At 44.3% G+C, this 19,109-nt stretch overlaps 1 long non-coding RNA gene across 1 annotated transcript in view; it reads right to left on the bottom strand.

Moving 5' to 3' along the window:
- Window positions 1-3,253: 3,253 nt before the first annotated feature.
- Window positions 3,254-19,109, bottom strand: part of LOC308589492 — an 89,229-nt gene continuing 73,373 nt past the window's right edge. Inside the window, exon 3 of the long non-coding RNA XR_014009319.1 lies at window positions 3,254-3,793. This is a non-coding gene — a long non-coding RNA (uncharacterized lncRNA). The remainder of the gene's footprint in view (window positions 3,794-19,109) is intronic.

Consider the following 19,109-nt stretch of genomic DNA (forward strand, 5'->3'; position numbering starts at 1 on the left):
TTACGATTGTCTTCACACTTGTCAAAAGCTTAGAAGTCATTTGGGCAAGTAAGCAGTATATAAATAAAAAAAATCAATCAAATAAGCAAATGTCTCCTTTATGTGCTCTACCAAATATGTGTTTCCCTTCTCTGTGCACCATTACTGCAACCTCTCCTGGTATGCCCCGCAAAGGACCTTAAGGTCCATGAATAATCATAGTTTAGAGGTCCCGGGCCCTAAGGAAGTCAGACTATCCTTCACCAGGGTCAGGGCCTTTTCAGTGATGGCTCCGATCTGGTGGAATGCTCTGTCCCATGAGACTAGGGCCCTTCAGGATTTAACCTCCTTCCGTCAGGCCTGTAAGACAGAGCTATTCCCGGCCTTTAATTTGAATTCAGCCTGATCTTTTATTTCCCTTCTCTTCCCTCTCCCTCCCCCTTTATGAAGATCACCCACTCTGAGACCCCACAGCTAATTCTCCCCTGGCCTCCTCGCTGGCCCAAGTAGGACCAATTGAGCCAGCTGGCCCTGGAGATTATCTAATGCTTATTTCCCCTAAATTGATTTTTGAATTTTATTGTTATTCATGTTTTTATACTGTATTTTATGCTGCTTTTATAATTAAGTGTCTTAAATTTGTTGTTAGCTGCCCTGAGCCCAGTTTTTGAACTGGGAAGGGCAGGGTATAAATAAAAATTTATTATTATTTATTAACCTATCCTTTCCTGCTGAATCAACTTTGGACTGACAGACATTTCTCAACTACAACTCCAATCAGTGCTATTTTTCTAGAAAAACAGAGGTGCCGGAATTCACCTGTTCTGTTAGAATGGCAATGGTGCCCACCTAGGAGGTGCCAGAATCCACCTGAGAGGTGATGGAACTGAGTTCCACCAAGATCTGGCTTTTAAAAAAGCCCTGACTACAATCATCCCTGGCCATTGGCCATGCTTGCCATCTTATAGCAACTTGCCTGGGAGTAAGCCCCCTTGAAACCAATAGAACTTGCTTCTCAGTAGATATGAACTGTATCACATGGGCAGTGTGGCAGTCAGAGGCTGGTGGTGAAATCCTGTTTCACTCAAAAACAAGCCTTACTGAAGTCAACATTACTTACTCCTGTGTAAGTAAATACAGAAATGCAGTCAGAATATAATTAGGAAAGGGCCATGGTTAGACCTCAAGCATTAAAAAAACCTAGTATTTTGATCTTGTCTGAGGGACATCAAACAGGTCCTTCTTTCTATGGTTCAGTACAGTCATATCAAATTTGTGTATCACATGGAAAATTAGTTTTGACCCTGTCAGCTTTAGCTCCAACCCTTTCAGATATGGATCATTAAATTCAATCCTTGATACTGCCGGCAAGAGGCTCTACAAAAGCAGTTGTCCATCTTTGCTCCTAGCATTATACAGCAGCCCCTTGCATTTCCAGAGAGAAATTTCTTGCATGTTTGGGGAACACATGATTATTAGCTCATTATTAGTTCATGCTCTAAGTTCTCAGAAAATGTGCAACTGCCACCTTCAGATTTGTGATCAACATTTTCCCTGAAACAATTAAATAGCTGTTACATATTTATCAATAAACAAGGACCTTTAAAGACCACCAAAAGCACCTGTAGCCTTGAGTAACCAAGTGACTTTAAAATTATTATTAACAGTTTATTTCAGTTCCCCCCTCCAAATCTTACAAAGACTCAACTGTGCAATTCCACCCAATTTTCCTTCTTTCCCATTCCACCCTCCCTCTTCTCCCACAACCCCCTTCATATTCCTGTGCACAGTAAATAAGGCATGCTTGCGTAAAACTAGGGGATGAAAAATAAATGATAAATGCAGGAGGGAAGAGAGGAGAAAGGGAGTAAGAGAAGAAAAAAGATGGGATAAAAGAAGAAAAGGAAGAACTTAGTTAGGCCTAGCCAGTTGTTTAATCTTTTCAAGATGAGCCAGCCATTATTCTGATGACTTTGTACTGTTTTTGAAATATACTCGGAGTCGAGTGTGGATTTCATGCTCTTTATTCAGCTCATAGTAGTGAGGAATGGAAGTTACCCCAAAATATCTGCTTTATATACATTATTTACACAATGGGTCGCACGTGATTGGCTAATTCTGGGATTCTCCTGTAGACCAATCAGGTTGCGGATTCACTTCCACCTGGAGCTGGATTGGGTGGCTCCTGCGGACCAATCATACTGCTGCATTGTTCTAGGACCAATCAGACTGCTGGATTCTGAAGCCTATTGTTCTAGGACCAATCAGACTGCTGCTTTTTGGATCCTATTCAACTCAGTACATAACAGTTTTTAATGGTATTTTATGCTTTATTGCATTTGTGTAGTTTCTTGAGCATCACATTGATATTTTATATGCATGGGCAGTCTTTAACTATTTTTAGAAATGCAATTAAATAAATACCTATGGACTGATTTAGAATGAAGCAGTGAATGAAACATGTTTTTCCTTGCCCATGTGACATAGCCAAAAGGGTTCTCTGGCTACTTTCCTCTTTAGTGATTAACTCATGTACATTCCACAGAACTATGATAGAAAACTATGTTTAAGCAACTTTAAGGACTGTTGTTCTCCTTTACTGTCATACAGCTATGTATGTTGGGGGACGGAGGTGGCATTGAGTTGAAATGCTCTGAAAATAATGGGTTTGTCTCCTCAGAAGATGTCTTGCAGTAGAAATTAATTGACACCAATTAAATATCTCCTCTCAACCCGTAACATTAATCTTCGACATTGTGAAGGTTTTAATAAGCTCATAAAGAGAGTTCGTTTATGACCATTTCCATTGCATTTATTGCCTTACTGGAGCCTCCTGCCCTGTGTATACATAGATCTTGTGTGAGAAAGTGGTGTAAAACGGTGTTTTCAGCTTACATGCCTTACATCAGTTTTCCACCCACATGTTACATGGCAAAAATTCAATCTGCCCATGCTACAGCACATTTTCCATTCATTTCAATGGAATTTGTATAACAACCTGGCTCAATTCCCTTTGAGTTGCAACAACAACCAAATACATGATCTACACTCCCTGAAAACATTCAGATCTAGGGGTGCATATACACAATTATTCCCATCCTGACCACTGATCTATCAGTGAAGGGAATCTTCCATCTTGCTGCCATTACGTGCCATGGAAGAAAGTAAACTTCTGCCTTCAGATTGGAGCAATACTAGGGTTGCCATATTTAAAACAGTGGAAATCCAGACAGAAAAGTTGTTGAGTTTTTCTTGGCAAAGTTTTTTGGGGGTAGCAAAGTTGTTGAGCTTTTTCAGGGGACCTTTCATAGTTCTGCCCAAAGTTGCGCTTTGGGGGCAAAATCTAAAAAAAAAACTATTTTGGTGGAAAATCTGATATTTTCCCGATTTTCACCCGGACACTTAAGGAAACAAGGGAAGTGGTTCAGCTCCAGAGGAGAAATGGGTGCATCCTCTTTCCTCAACTGGCTGGTACTATATTTAGAAAGACAAAGGCCAGAGAGGAGAGTTGAGTGATGTGAGCGAGACACTAGAAGCTAGAAATGGAAAGCAGCAGGCTGGGAAGTCAAAGAAAAAGCCATGCCCATTTTCTGCTTGCACCCAAGGCTGTGACTATGGGTGAAGCAAGACCTTTGGGGGTTGCTGATGCTGTGAACCCTCCATTGTAGGCTCAGATTGTATACAGTGGTACCTTGGTTCTCAAATGCCTTGGTACTCAAACAACTTGGAACCCAAACACTGCAAACCCGGAAGTAACTGTTCCGGTTTGTGAACTTTTTTCGGAAGCCGAACGTGCTCCGTTTTGAGTGTTTCGCTTCCATTTTGAATGCCACACTTCCAATTTGAGTGTCTGTTTCTGCTATATATTTTGTGTTTTTGTGGCTCCCTTGTTCTCTCACACAGTGATACCTTGGTTCTCAAATGCCTTGGTACTCAAACACTGCAAACCTGGAAGAAAGTGTTCCGGTTTGCGAACTTTTTTCAGAAGCCAAACGTGCACCATTTTGAGTCTTACGCTTCCGTTTTGAGTGTTACACTGCGGTCTGCCTGATTTTGCTATTTATTTTGCGTTTTTGTTTTTGCAGCTCTTTTTTGTTCTATTTTTGTGACTGTGTGGAACCCAGTTCAGCTACTGATTGATTGATTGATTGATTGGTTGTGTGACTGCAGTACATTGTTTATTGCTTTCATTTTATGGATTAATGGTCTCGTTAGATCGTAAAATTCATGTTAAATTGCTGTTTGGGGGGTTGTTTCTAAAAGTCTGGAATGGATTAATCCATTTTGCATTACTTTCTATGGGAAAGCTTGCCTTGGTTTTGGAACGCTTTGGTTTTGGAACGGACTTCCAGAATGGATTAAGTTTGAGAACCAAGGTACCACTCTATATCTTCCTCCTTCTCTTTGCAGCCAGCAAGGCACCCTTTTCCATGGGGAAGGGTTCAGACTCAGAGGCAGAGAGACTCTGCCTCCGTGTCCAAGCCCCCCACCCCAGAAAAAGGTGCCTTGCTCATTGGCTGCAGAGGGTGGAGATGAACTGCTTCTCTCTCAGAGACAGTGCTGCTGCCACCTGCCAGCTTTGCTCACTGATTTTGTAGGTGCCCAGTCCCCACTATTATGGTGAGTGACCAAGAACCCACAGCCCCCTAGAGTTGGCTCATATGATGAAATGTTAGTGTGACCTGGGGGGGTGCGGGGAAGAGAAAGGAGGAATTGACTTGCTCAGCTCCCTCGGTCCCCTTCCCTGCAGAATTTGTAGAATGATCAACTACCCATATTAAGTCAAGGGTAGTGTCACAGGAAAATAATTATCTTTAAAGAGAGCAACACCTCTTAACAAGTTTCAGCCTTGATTTCTGCTCCTCCCACTACAAGGGAGCCTTGAACTTTGTCATGTTTGACACCCATTTTTGCTCAGCGTATGGATTTGTGTGGTGTGTTGTTTATTTGCTTGCTTGCATCGCTGTTGTATTTTTTTATTTTTTATATTTTAAATGTAAATGTGAAATCAGCATGTGACCTTTGAAGGGACAAATGCTCGTCTCTCTTATACAGAAGAGCTGCTCTAGAGGCATGACTTTTCTTGTTGAAATACCTTTCTCCCTACACATGCACAAACATGAAATCAAAATTATTCAGGCACAAAGATTGTTGCCTGGCTGCCGCTGAAGACAGAGGGACACTGACAAACACGCAAGAGAGAGAGAAAGAGACAGAGGGAGGGAAAACATCATAGTGAAAGATGTACAGTATGGATACTCCATTGGGAATTGAATTGAGCCTACCTCAACGTATTTTGAATTACCCATTCAGTTAATAATCAGTTGTTCCAGAGTGGGTCACTGTCTAATGTCAGCTAGTAAATGGGTTTTTAAAAATAATAATAAAAAACCTCAGGCACTTTGTAGGCATTAGGTTTCGTTTGCATTCTACACAAGGTTGCCTTTGTTAGGAGGACTGAAAGTTACATGTATCCCTTCACATTTTGCTAATGGTCTCTTCTACATTACCGTTCCATTATCAGGCTATCCTGACACTTTAATAAAACCCCCACCGGGGTTGCAAAAGTTGCTAACATAGCTACTTTCGGGAGGGGCAGTGGAGGGGGGAAACAGACATCAAAGACTGCTTCAAGGAGAAGACAGAAAGAGAGATTTGTGATGTACACACACTATTACAAAACAAACAAGGTCACAACCCGGCGTGCAGAGAGAGCTGATTGCAGAAGAGAAATCCACTGCGTCTCTGTCCTCAGGTATCAGGCAGAGTGCATAGGAGAGCCCTGTTGGATCAAACCAGAGGCCTGCGTCAGGGGTGGGAAATCTATGGCCTATATTTGGCCCCCAAACAGTGCCAGATTTACGTATAAGCTAAACAAGCTATAGCTTAGGGCCCCACTCTCTTGGGGGCCCCCAAAAAAAATTAAAGAAAAAAAAACCTGGATGTGCATTTCCAAAATATAAGATGAAAAACAAATACAAACCTATGTACAGCAACAGTGGCAAATGGCTTTAGATACCTATTAGGTCCGGTGAGATCTGGACCATAAAGAAGGCTGATCGCCGAAGAATTGATGCTTTTGAATTATGGTGCTGGAGGAGACTCTTGAGAGTCCCATGGACTGCAAGAAGATCAAACCTATCCATTCTTAAGGAAATCAGCCCTGAGTGCTCACTGGAAGGACAGATCCTGAAGCTGAGGCTCCAATACTTTGGCCACCTCATGAGAAGAGAAGACTCCCTGGAAAAGACCCTGATGTTGGGAAAGATGGAGGGCACAAGGAGAAGGGGACGACAGAGGACGAGATGGTTGGACAGCGTTCTCGAAGCTACCAGCATGAGCAGGGACGCGGACTTATAAAAAATATTGGGGGGGCCCGGGAAAGCTCATGAATAATAAATAAGCTCATGAATATGCAAATAAAGTGGCTCCGGCCCTAAATAGGGCAAGCCACGCCCCCCAGCCAGCCGATTGGCTGGCTGGGAGGTGTGGCCAGTCGGGATTCCCCTGTTCTCGCGGGATTTCCGGCAGTGCCTTGGCAGTGGCGGTGGTGCTGCGAAGCAGCGAGGCAGGAGCCCCCGCCCCCGGGGATTCCCTAATCTCGCGGGGGACGGCCGGGGCTCTCCGATTAGGGCGCGCGGCTGGCTGGCTGGCTGGCGAAGGAGCAGGTGGGGAGGAAGCGGGGGACGACGGCGGCGCTCTGCTGGAAGGGCGCCCGAGATTATTGGGGGGGCTGAGCCCCCCAAAAAAAAATTTTGAGGGGGCTCGAGCCCCCTCAGGCCCCATGGAGTCGGCGCCTATGAGCATGAGTTTGACCAAACTGCGGGAGGCAGTGGAAGACAGGAGTGCCTGGCGTGCTCTGGTCCATGGGGTCACGAAGAGTCGGACACGACTAAACAACAACCTCAAAGCAGTTTACAAAAGATAAAGCAGTAAAACCAAGAAACAAACCACACCCACCTATCCAGGGGTGCCAACTTAAATAAAATATTAGGGGGGCAGGTAAGCCCCGCCCAGCACATGACGTGGCACACACAAACCATTTGAATAGCAATGTTCATCGACTTGGGGGAGGGGGCGAAGGAACCTCGGCCCCTAGGACTTAGCTCCTATGCATCTATCAATCGGCTGGTGTCATATGACATCAGGCATAGAGATCTATGATCTCTGACGTAAGCATGAAGTGCTAAGATCAGAGACGAGGGGTCTCTTATCTCCTGTCTTAGCACTAAGCACTGCAGCAATAAAGATGGAGATATGGCTTTGCTTGTTGTTTACCTGTAAACTGTCAGAGAGAACACCATCTCCAAATAGCGCTGGAGAGCAAAAAAAATAAATAATTGCAATTTTCCATTGTGTTTTTTTTCTTTTGTTATAACAGTTTAATTTCTGAGTTATTTATAGCGATTCACCCCCCCCCCCGGTGTGTAGATCCTCCCACCCTAGGTGTTAGGAGAGCTCCACTATCCTGACAAATTCAGTCAAATCTTGCTGTTTCCTTTGAACAAACTTTAGGTAAGCAACCCACCAGTGATTAGAGCACTTTTGAGCCTTTGAGATGGTGCCATATCAGGTTTTGGTGACCGCATAAGAAGCTTGATCTCCTGTTGTATTTCTAGCTTCTGCCACTTGTGAACACCAGGTGCATTGTGGGTATTCCATTTGCTATTGATTCACCAAAGTACTAGCCTGAGAATCTTCTGGAAGCACTGTACGACATACCTGGTTGGTCTGGACTTTTGGAGTTCAGAAGTAAGCCAGGGAAAGATGATGAATTTTCAATTACAGTGGTACCTCGGGTTACATACACTTCAGGTTACATACGCTTCAGGTTACAGACTCCGCTAACCCAGAAATAGTGCTTCAGGTTAAGAACTTTGCTTCAGGATGAGAACAGAAATTGTGTGGTGGCAGTGCGGTGGCAGCAGGAGGCCCCGTTAGCTAAAGTGGTGCTTCAGGTTAAGAACAGTTTCGGGTTAAGTATGGACCTCCGGAACGAATTAAGTACTCAACCCGAGGTACCACTGTAGTACTGTTTTGATGCAGGATCTTTCTTCTGTTGTCTACCTTAAGGCACACTATGTATCTAAATCAGGGCTTCCCTAAGTTGGGTCTCCAGTTGTTTTTGGATTACAATTCCCCTCATCCCTGACCATTAGTCCTGCTAGATGGTTCAAAAACAGCTGGCGATCCAAGTTTTTGGGAAACCCTGATCTAAATAAATAAAGGACATAATGAATTTTTAAAGCAATCTAAAATTCACCAAAATCAGTCAGTGGATTTCAAAAAGAAAAAGGAACATAAAACACCACCCCACCAGCTGGAAATAAATCGAGAACAATCGGTTTGTTGGATATTGAAAAACACTTCCCATTCACGATAAAAGAGCAGGCAGGCAGCCATAAGGTGTTAGGCAGACAAATGAAGTACATATTTGCAGGCATGCCTTGTGCCGAAAGCAATTGGGGGGGTCATGCATCTTATTTTAACGAGAAGGCGGGGAGATGAGAAAGCGGGGGAGAGAACCCAGAATGGATTTGGAATCACATTATGTTGCCTATAAAAAAAAATAAATGTTGAAACTTCTTGCCTTGTTAAAAAAAGAAAAAGGAATGGTGTACTTGCCCTGTGGGTAATGGAAGCTTTGTGGATTTGCAGACAATGGGGCAACAGACAGAGTCACCTGATCTACCTTTCAGACCTGGTGAGAACGAGAGAATAAAATAGGCTACAAAACACCTGAAACTGCTGGCATCGGGAACACTTCCTGTCGAATTTGGTCGGACAACAGACACAAAGCCTGCCCTGTAATTAAATCCCACCCTGATCTACATTTTGCAGTCATGTAATTAATACTTCCTCTCCGCAAAGCAGTGGAATAATTTAAAAAGCAGATTTCCCCCTCTCCCGAGGGTGGGGGTTCCTTTCCCCTTTCTTCCTCTCCCTTTCTCTCTAAACCGGAGCCTGTAAGAGAGTTTGGCATGTACCTTTTAGCTAGGGGGGGGGGGAGTGATTTGCCAGTTCCATTTGCTAACAGAAAGCTGCAATTAGATGCTCAGAGCTCTCTTTGTGCTGGGAGAAGCAAATGATACTTCCTTCCTGTTTAAAAGCTGTGAGTGGAGCAGGAGCCTGGGCTGGAGGAGGGGTGGAAAGGAGAAGGAGAGCTCTACCTATTCAGCAAGGTTTTATGGAATTTATAAATAGAGGGAGGACACAGAGTGTTGCCCCAGCAGAGTAAATATTGTCCTACAACTCAAAAGTCAAGGTGTATCCAATTATGGGAGCATGGCATGCTATTCTCTAGGGAGGTCTTTGTGTTGATTTCTCTCCTCAGCAGATGGAATTAGGATCAGAATAAACCTCAGTGTGCCCATCTTCTCTCACACCCCTCACTGATAGAAATCTTCAAAAAGAAGATTAGACAAATTCGTGGAGGATAAGGCTGTATCAGTGGCTGAGGTCCACAATAGTTAGTGAAAATATGTCATGGAGGATAAGTCTATCAATGGCTACCAGGCATGATGCCTTATGTTCCACCTCCACTGTCAGAGGAAGCATGCCATACCCTCCAACATTTCTCTGATGAAAATAGGGACATCCTATTCCAGAATAAATAATAATAATAATTTTATTATTTACACTCTGTCTATCTGACTGGATTGCCCCAGCCACTCTGGGAAGCTTCCAACATATAGTGGTACCTCGGGTTACATACACTGTAGGTTACATATGCTTCAGGTTACAGACTCCGCTAACCCAGAAATAGTACCTTGGGTTAAGAACTCTGCTTCAGGATGAGAAAAGAAATTGTGCTCCAGTGGTGCAGTGGCAGCATGAGGCTTCATTAGCAGGAGGCTTCATAACCTGAAGTGGTGCTTCAGGTTAAGAACAGTTTCAGGTTAAGAAAGGACCTCCGGAACGAATTAAGTACCTAACCCGAGGTACCACTGTATATAAAAATGTAATAAAACATTTTTTAAAAAAAACCCTTTCCTATACAGGGCTGCCTTCAGATGTCTTCTAAAGGTTGTATCGTTACTTATCTCCTTGGCTTGGGGGTCGCATAACTCCATACCCTCCAATATTTCTCAGATGAAAATAGGGACATTTCAGCATCAAATCCGAAACCAGGTTTGGCTTCTGTAAACCTAGAACTGTCCCTGGGAAAATAGGGAAACTTGGAAGGTCTGTATTCACTCTATAATGAAAGAAAGAAATGGCTGTTTTATTGATTAGCCAACACTGGATTCTGAGCCTGGGACCTAACTTATATACATTCATTCATGGTATATTTATTTTGCCTATGTGCTATTGCGCTTGTGCCATGGAAAAGCAGTTTGAGGAGGGCTTTCAATGAAGGAAGCAGAATGACATAGCACAAGCATTCTGCGGACTGCTATAAGTGCAAGAAGCAGCGGGGAAGAATGGGTGGAGAATCTTGAAGAACTAGGTGGCTTTTGAGCAACAGAGGGTGATGGAACCAGCATTATCAACTAAACACTTGGCATGTGGACCCTTTAAGCGAAAAAGCTATGAACCAGGATGCCAGCCCCACCGGAGACCTGACTCAAGTGTTGTGGCATGGTTAGAAGAATCAGCTGCTACTTTGTGCAGGCTTCATCAATAATAAAGTTTGATTTAGCACTAACTCGGCTTCTAGTTACAGAGCCAATGATCAAATTTGTATCTGCATCCAATTCCAATGAGCTTGGGACAGGATAAATGGGGTTTCTTCATGACAAAAGCTCCGTAAGGGAGGTTCATCACAACTGACCCAAAACCACCAGGTTAGGGGCAGATCTACACATGGTTTTTAATGTTGAGAAAGGGTTAAGGAAAGGTTTTGATAGATGGACACATGACGCCCTACTTTTTACGTTCATGGTGTATTTTTACATTGTCTTTTTTAGAGCTTATTTTTTAATTGTTTTATGCTGCTATATTTGTGAAGCTCTGCTCATATGGCCCTATGTAGCATTTTTACCCTTTTTCTTACGGCATTCAAACTCCAACCCCCCCCCCCAATGGTGCAGATAAGAAAAGGACACGGAAGGCAAGAGGAAGAATTAAAATGTGACACCAGAGGTTAGAGCAGAGCAACCAGCAATCAGCAGCAGGGGAAAAACAGAATTTTGGGGAATGGTGTGAGCGGGACATAGGTGCCGACTTCCTGGGGCCTTGGGTGCCAGAGCACCCACAAAAATCCCCATGAAGGGGCTGGGCATCCACAAATTTCAGTGCCAGGGTCATGCACGCTGCATGGCACCCATGGTTACAGGGCCAAGTTGGTACTCCTGAGCCAGGTATTACTTACATTTGATGGGGGGGGGGGACAAGGTAAAAAAAAAAAATGATGTAATTCACAAGTATGCCCTGTGATATTTTAGAATGGCATATGTAATCTCATTCTTATAGGGGGAAATGTTAAATAGGTTAGTGTAGATCCAGCCTAGGTTTTGCACTGCCTCATATTGGCTATCACTGCCAATATGAGAGGTGGGAAAAGCAACAGACAAGGCGACCGGAAAAAGCTGGTTTTGAGGCATAGCGATAGGGCATGAGAATTTGGCAAAGCAAGATAAAAATAAAAGAAGCCCCTCCCTCTCAAAGTGTTTCCTCTGTGTAGTGCAATCATAATAGGAAATAGAAGTTTATCCTAAGTGCTCTGTCAGTATTTTTCTCAGATCCTTTTCAGAATACACTCCTCCATCATGATTAATTCATTGAGAGGCAAGTGCACTGTTGTTTCATCAGCTCTGATATCTAGATTTTACAAGAGCTTGCCTTTAAGACAGTATTAATTAAGGCCAACATTCAGATTTCAGGGGCTCCCTGGACACGGGAGCGTCTGTGGGCTGCATTAACCATAAGGAACTCTAGTATAAGCACAAATGTATGCAACAGCAGCAGCCAGAACCTTGTATGCTCAGAACAGGAAAGAAGAGAAAACACCACTGAAAGAAGAATGGATTTAGGGATGGCCAACTCCCGAGGGACTGCGATCTACAGTGGACGCTCGGGTTGCGAACGTGATCCATGCAGGAGGCACGTTCGCAACCCACAGCGTTCACAACCCGCAGCGCTGCTTCTACGCACACGCGGGTTGTGATTCAGCGCTTCTGCGCATGTGCGACCGCCAAAATCTGGAAGCAACCCGTTCTGGTACTTCCAGGTTTTGGCCCATCTGTGACCCGAAAAACGCAACCTGAAGCGTCTGTAGCCCGAGGTATGACTGTACTTTCAGAATTAAAATCTGACAGTGATCTAGGGAGGGGAAATGCCCCGTTTTTTAGTGGTTCAGGTCAAAGTTGTTGAGCTTTTTCTTACTGGTGGGGATACCCCATTTTATGCCCATTTTGTTGGGGTTCCATTGGGGGGGACTTTTAAGGGGGAAGGGGATTAGTCGCTCACCAAAACAGCACTGTGAAAGCATTTTGCCTCACAGCAAAAACTCTGTCTTCCGTTACAGATATCAGGAGAAAATACAAGCAGGGGAGAGGGGCTCTTAGGCAAAAGCAAAGGAAAATGAGCCCGCGATCAACTGCAACCTCCTGGGGATCACCCAGTCGATCCCAGTCGACCTGTTGGACATCCCTGGTATGTGAAGCTGGTGAAACTAACAGCAAAAATGCAGAATGAACATGACGGACTCTTCACAGAATAGAAGCCCTTTTTGGAAAATCTAAAAATCTATATATATAATCAAACGAAATCGCGAGCAGGATTTGAAATATGAGCAAAGGTAGAAGATTGATGATATATGAAATAGAAAAAGATTTCTTGGGTGAAGTGTTTATTAGAATGCAGTATGTAAATGAATGGGATGGGGTTAAGAACAGCATGGAAGGAAAAGCGGGAAGTCAAAGTTTAAAGAGAAATGTAGATTTGTATTGTTAAAAATGAAAGTGGTCAAAGCATTGCAAGAGGTGTTGAAATTTGGGGGGGTTGGATAGTTACAAGGGAATGGTCTCGGTGGTGCGGTGCACAATTTTATTCTTATTTATTTATGATTATTACTTTGTCAAAAAAAATAAAGAAAAGAAAAATTGAAAAGAGAGAGAAGTGTAGTAAAAATTTGGAATCTGGAATATATATGTTAAGAATTTAAAGTTTAATAAAAATTTGACTACATTGGAAGTCCAAAAATAAATAAATAAATAAATAAATAAATAAATAAATAAATAAATAAATGCTCAGGTCCACTGTGCAAAGTAAAAGCAAAAGCTCTAACACATCCCTGAGCCAAACGTATTCCTTCACCTTTGGAGTAACTCTATTTACGGGGACAAATAACAGGAGAAAGGTTATCAAGGACTCATATACTTAATTGCTCAGTGCCAACTACTTTCAACAATATCCTGTTTATGTTTGCATAGGCCAAATGGAGTGTTCTCTATTAAAGTGTTCTCTATAGGCATAAGTCGGACATTAAAAACGCTGAGAAATTGGCAAAGGATTATTTCAGCTTCCTTGGATACTTTGATTGTGACCTCAGTGTCCTGCAAAACAAATCAAGGCATAATTAAGAGCTCATGCTACACCAGGCCATGGCCTTAGATGTTTAAGGCTCTCAGATCCAAGTTAATAGGGACTGTGGTGGGAAGGCAGGGACCTTCAATTCCCAAAACTGCCTCATTGGGGATAGACCTACCGGGAAGAGTTCCTGCGATCACTAGGCCTGAGCTGTTTTGGTTTCTTTGAATGAAGAGTTGACATCACTGATGCCAGGCTTTTTATTGCTGGCCTGACTCTGGCTCGTGACATAAAGCCACTGGAGTAGACCATCCCACAGCTGCAGCAGTAACCTCCCAACAGCAGAATCAGTGCCACTTACCAGAAGGGGAGAGACAAAGCAATGAGGTCCAGGCTACACAGGGACGCCAGCAGGATTGACTCTGCTAGCGTGTCCATGCAGCGCCTCGCCTCATCCTTCCCCATTCTGGTAAGTGGAAGGGACTATGCTGCAAGGAGGCTCTGCTCCACTACACAAGCTATTCCTGACATACTGCAAGTAATGACTTTGACTTTAAGATGTCAGTGTATTCTACCAGGATCGCTCATTAAAGATTTCCCCGACCCACTTCCGGTTACTGTAGGAGGATGAAATTGCACATGTATAATGATACATCTCTCCATAGGTAACATGGTAATTTGTACCTCTGAACTCGTAACAGTTTCTTTGCTATGGGTGCTAACATGGAGTAACATCTGATAATGGAACCAGTTGAAGCAGAGCAGTCATCAGGTTCCTGTACTTGAAAGGGTGCACACCACGGGAGATGTTCAATGAGATGAAAGGGACTTATGGGGAAGGTGCCCCACCATATGATGTAGGCAAGCACTAGCATCATCAGTTCAAGTGTGGTCGGACTTCGGTGGAATGGCTTCCATTCCTGGGCGACCACAGTCCATCATTGATGAAGACACCATCCAGCAGGTAGAGGCCACCATTTTGGAGGATTGCCACATAACCGTTTGCCAACTAGCTGCAGATGTCAAGATCAGTGTGGGCTCTGTAGAAAAAATCATCCATGACCATTTGCACATGGGAAAGGTGTCCGCATGGTGGGTTCCCCGGCTGCTGATGCCTTTCCAGAAGCAGGAACAAGTCACATGCTCACGGGCTCTTTTGGCCATGTGTTATGAAAACCATGATGACTTCTTTGCCAGACTAATTACTCAGGAGGAAACATGGGTCCATCATTATGACCCAGAGACTAAATCTCAGTCCAAACAATGGAAGCACTCTGCCTCACCACCTCCAAAGAAGGCACATGTCCAACCATCAGTGACCAAGGTCATGCTCATGGTCTTTTGGGACCAGTGTGGAGTAGTGATGATGGATTTCCTGGCAAAGGGTACCACAGTTACCAGGACATACTACACTTCACTGCTGTAGAAATTATGGAAGACCATCAAAATTGAGAGGCGTGGTATGCTGACCAAAGGTGCCTGCCTCCTGCAGGATAATGCCCCAATTTACAACTAACATGTTGCTCAGATGGAAGCACAGTCCTGTAGCTATGAAATCCTTCCTCACCCCCTTATTCTCCTGACCTCACACCATCTGACTTCCACCTCTTTCCAACCATGAAGTTATTTTTGAAGAGCAAGCTTTTTCCAGACAATAAAATGCTGATTTCTGAGGTCAAGTCGTGGCTTCTGACGCAACCTGCCAACTTCTACAGACGAGGTCTCCACAGCTGCATAAAGCGATGGGAGAAGTGTGTGACTCTTGCTGGTAGCTATGTAGAGATGGAATAATAACTGTGCCAAGTTTCATTTGTCTCAGTCCATGGGAAGTACATTAATGAATGCCCCTCGTACAGTATCAGAACATGGTGACATGGTGCTCTGTGTCAGCTTGCATTTCTTAGTGCAGAAAGTATTGATCTGATGTGTAGAGATCTTTCCTATTCCAGTGGCGTAGCGTGGGGGTGCAGGGGGGGGCCGGCCGCACCGGGCGCAACATCTGGGGGTTAGGGTTAGGGGGCACAGATCCACGGGTTAGGGGGCGCAAATTACTTGCCTTGCCCCGGGTGCTGACAACCCACGCTACGCCACTGTCCTATTCTAATTAATTCAAGAGGGTTCTGGAAGCTTCTCTGTGTGAAAGAAATAAGCAGAAGGTTCATGATGTTTGGGTTATTCCTTCAGAGAAGCTAAGTGCAGCTGGTTTAAACTGGTTCTCCTTTCTCTTTCTGTCAAGGTCACGCTGACTATAAAAGGAAGGCCAGAAGGAACCTGGGTTTCACTTTCTCCTTCTATCTCTCTTCCTTCTGGTGTGGTGTTCTGTATATAGTGTTAAGGTTTATACTTATTATAAGTTATTGCAAGTTGCAGTTGAGTCTGCTGCAACTGGATTTCTTATGGACAGTGCCAATCCTGAATGTATTGGATCTGTGACCATTATGCTCATTTGCTTTCAGTAGCAGTAAAGCTCTGGATGAAACATGAATTGTCTATTTTTTTGGGAAACAAGCAACATGTTTAAGTTTTTACTCTGCCAACTATATGGCGGAATCTGGTCTGGATCAATATTGAGTAGAATTCCATGACAGGAATTCCATGAAGGTGGTTTCATATGTTGCAGCTCACCTAAATATGAATGGAAGCTGGAGCTCCTAGTTAGGAGGGATCTGAGTAGTCCTCATGAACATAGCTTGCCTGCTTCTTAAATAAGAAGCTCACGTTGGTGTCAATCATTTCACAAGGCCTCATAGTGTGCTCCCTAATGCTTCTTCCGATTGTCCCTCAGCATGGGGACAAGAAAGAAACTCCTGACCCCATGCATCAAACATTTGCTGGACCTCCCAACCCACGAATTCCACATCTGTTGTGTATTCCAGAATGTTTTGGGGGGGGGGTTGCCCCTTTTTTGACACTTAAGAGCATTACAGTATCCAGTGATAAGTTAAAGATAGAATGTGAAAGTACCAGATGTCCCAATTTCCATGGGACTTTCCACCCAGAAATATAAAATTCCCATATCCTCTTGGCAGGAACAATTGACTGAAGACCTGCAGATGCAGCACCCTCCTAAGACGTGCCATGTGGGAGTGTCACACTCTCAGCTTCTGCACGGAGGGCGTCTCAGATTCCTGCAGCTGCATCGCATCTGATGAGGTCTCTGGGACAAGAGAGAGAAAGAAGCAACATATAAGTCAGAAACTAAACTGGGAATAGTGAAGACATCTGACTGGCTGAGGAAATCAAGATATATGAACAGCAAAGGACTTCTCCAGGAATGCTGAGGATATCTTAGGGTGTACAATAAGTGAGGGAGAAGGCAAAATGCAGCGGATTGCAAGACACATTAGAAGAGTGTTTTGTTTCCAGACTTGCTTCCAGATTTGTAATGCCAGCATTTACCTTTAGTTGGGTGAGTGTAAGGACGCAGGTGGCTCTGTGGTCTAAACCACTGAGCCTCTTGGGTTTGCCAGACAGAAGGTTGGCAGTTCAAATCCCTGCAATGGGGTGAGCTCCCATTGCTCTGTCTCAGGTCCTGCCAACCTAGGAGTTCGAAAGCATGCCAGTGCAAGTAGATAAATAGATACCACAGCAGCAGAAAGGTAAACAGTGTTTCCATATGCTCTGGTCTTCGTCACGGTGTTCCATTGTGCCAGAAGCAGTTTAGTCATGCTGGCCACATGACTCAGAAAGCTGTCTGTGGAGAAACGCCGGCTCTCTCGGCCTGAAAGCAAGATGAGCGCTGCAACCCCACAGTCGCCTTTCACTTCACTTAAACATCCAGGGGTCCTTTGCCTTACCTTTATCTTTAAATACATCCATTTTATTTAGCACCCTATTGTCAGGGAACTGCCATCGCAGTCAGGAGTGGAGGAAGGGCTCCCGAGCGATGCCGGAGAAGGTCCCAGCAGGAAAAGAGGGGACTCAGTGACCGGGGAAGGAAATCAGCGTTACACCAGGGAGAAAGGCGGGCGGAGGTGGGCTTCGGAGGGATGGCTCCAGGACTCTTCGCTGGAGACCAGCGGGGAGAGCATTAGTCCTCCACTGCCCACTCCCACCCTGCGCAGAAGACTTCCGCGCAGGGAGGCTAGGCGGAGACTATCCGTCCAGGAACTTTTATGTTGGAAGAAGTTCAGGAAACGCCCACTGACGGATTCTGCCAGTGACTGAGACAGACGTGGAATCAGGACTGTCCAGCCAGGGAAAGGTTTATCCAGGCAACCTCACCGAGAGTGGCGGCAACTTACGCACGAGCAACCCCCAATTCCCATTACACCTATGAAACCAGGTTGGCAAATATGTCTATGTTAGCAGCCGGCAATGTTTTTACGCAGATGAAGTTTGTAATTCCCTGGTTCAGAATGCAAAGTGGTCCGGCTTGTAATGCTCAGGTGCATTACAAGCTGTTCCCATCTGAAGTTCTCCTCTTCCATGGAATCAAAGAAGAGGAGCTGTGTGTGTTCGGTCAGTATTCAGGGTGACCAGACAACTGTATAGATACGCAAACCAACACTCCATAACATAGGCCTATCATTTTGCTGTGAATGTCACGAACAGATCAGCCCCTCTGGAAAAAAGAAAGAAAGATCAAACTTCTGTATGGGAAGTATCTTCTCTTTACCCAAGAGTAGCCCAGCTGGATTTGAACTAAGGCATTTCAACCACAACATCCTGTTTCCCACAGTGACCAATTAGATCCCTCAAGGAAACCCACAAACAGGAAATGAGGGCAACAGCCTTCTCCCACTGTGGCTACTACCTCTGATCTTGGTACACAGCCATCATCGCTAGGAGATAAACTAGGAGATAAACAATTTTATGACTTTCCGTAGACATCTGAAGGCAACCCTGTATCACGAAGTTTTTAATGTCTGGTGTTTTGCTGTGTTTTGTTATATGCTGTTGGAAGCCACCTAGAGCAGCAACCCAGTCAGATGGCCAAGGTACAAGTCATAAATTGTTGTTATTGTTAGCCATTGATGGCCTTTTTAACCCTGGATTTATTTACTACCCTTTTAAAGCTGTATAAGATCCCATCTACATTATACATTCAAAGCAGCATTATATCACTTTAAACAGTCGTGATGTCCCCCCAAAGACTCCTGGGAAATGTAGTTTGCTAAGGGTGCTGAGGGTTGCTCAGAGACCGTTATTTCACCCTCAGAGCTACCATTTCCGGGGTTCCCTGGAAACTGGGGTTGATGATTGAACCATTCTGGCAATGGGAACAAGGCAGAGGGCCTTCTCGGCAGCGGCGCCCTTCTTGTGAAACGCCCTCCCATCAAAGGTCAAGGAGATAAAGAAATACATAACTTTTAGAAGACATCTGAAGGCAGCCCTGTATCAGGAAGTTTTTTAATGTTTGATGTTTTATTGTGTTTTATACGTACTGGAAGCTGCCCAGAGCGGCTAGGGAAACCCAGCCAGATGGGCATGGTATAAATAATAAAATTGTTGTTGTCGTTTATTTGCAGAAGTTTTTTTTATGTGATAATCCTTACTTTGCAGAGGTGAGTAGCAAGCACCTGTCTTGAAATCTACATACAGTGGGGTTTGGTTTTCTACCTCTTTACATCCAAGCAACTTCTATGCACAAGCAAAGGCATCGCATGTCAACATCAAAATTTGGCAGCTGAATATATTTAAAAAGAGACGCGGGT

This window comes from Podarcis bocagei, assembly GCF_964188305.1.
Source record: "Podarcis bocagei genome assembly, chromosome: 6".
Classification (NCBI taxonomy): domain Eukaryota; kingdom Metazoa; phylum Chordata; class Lepidosauria; order Squamata; family Lacertidae; genus Podarcis; species Podarcis bocagei.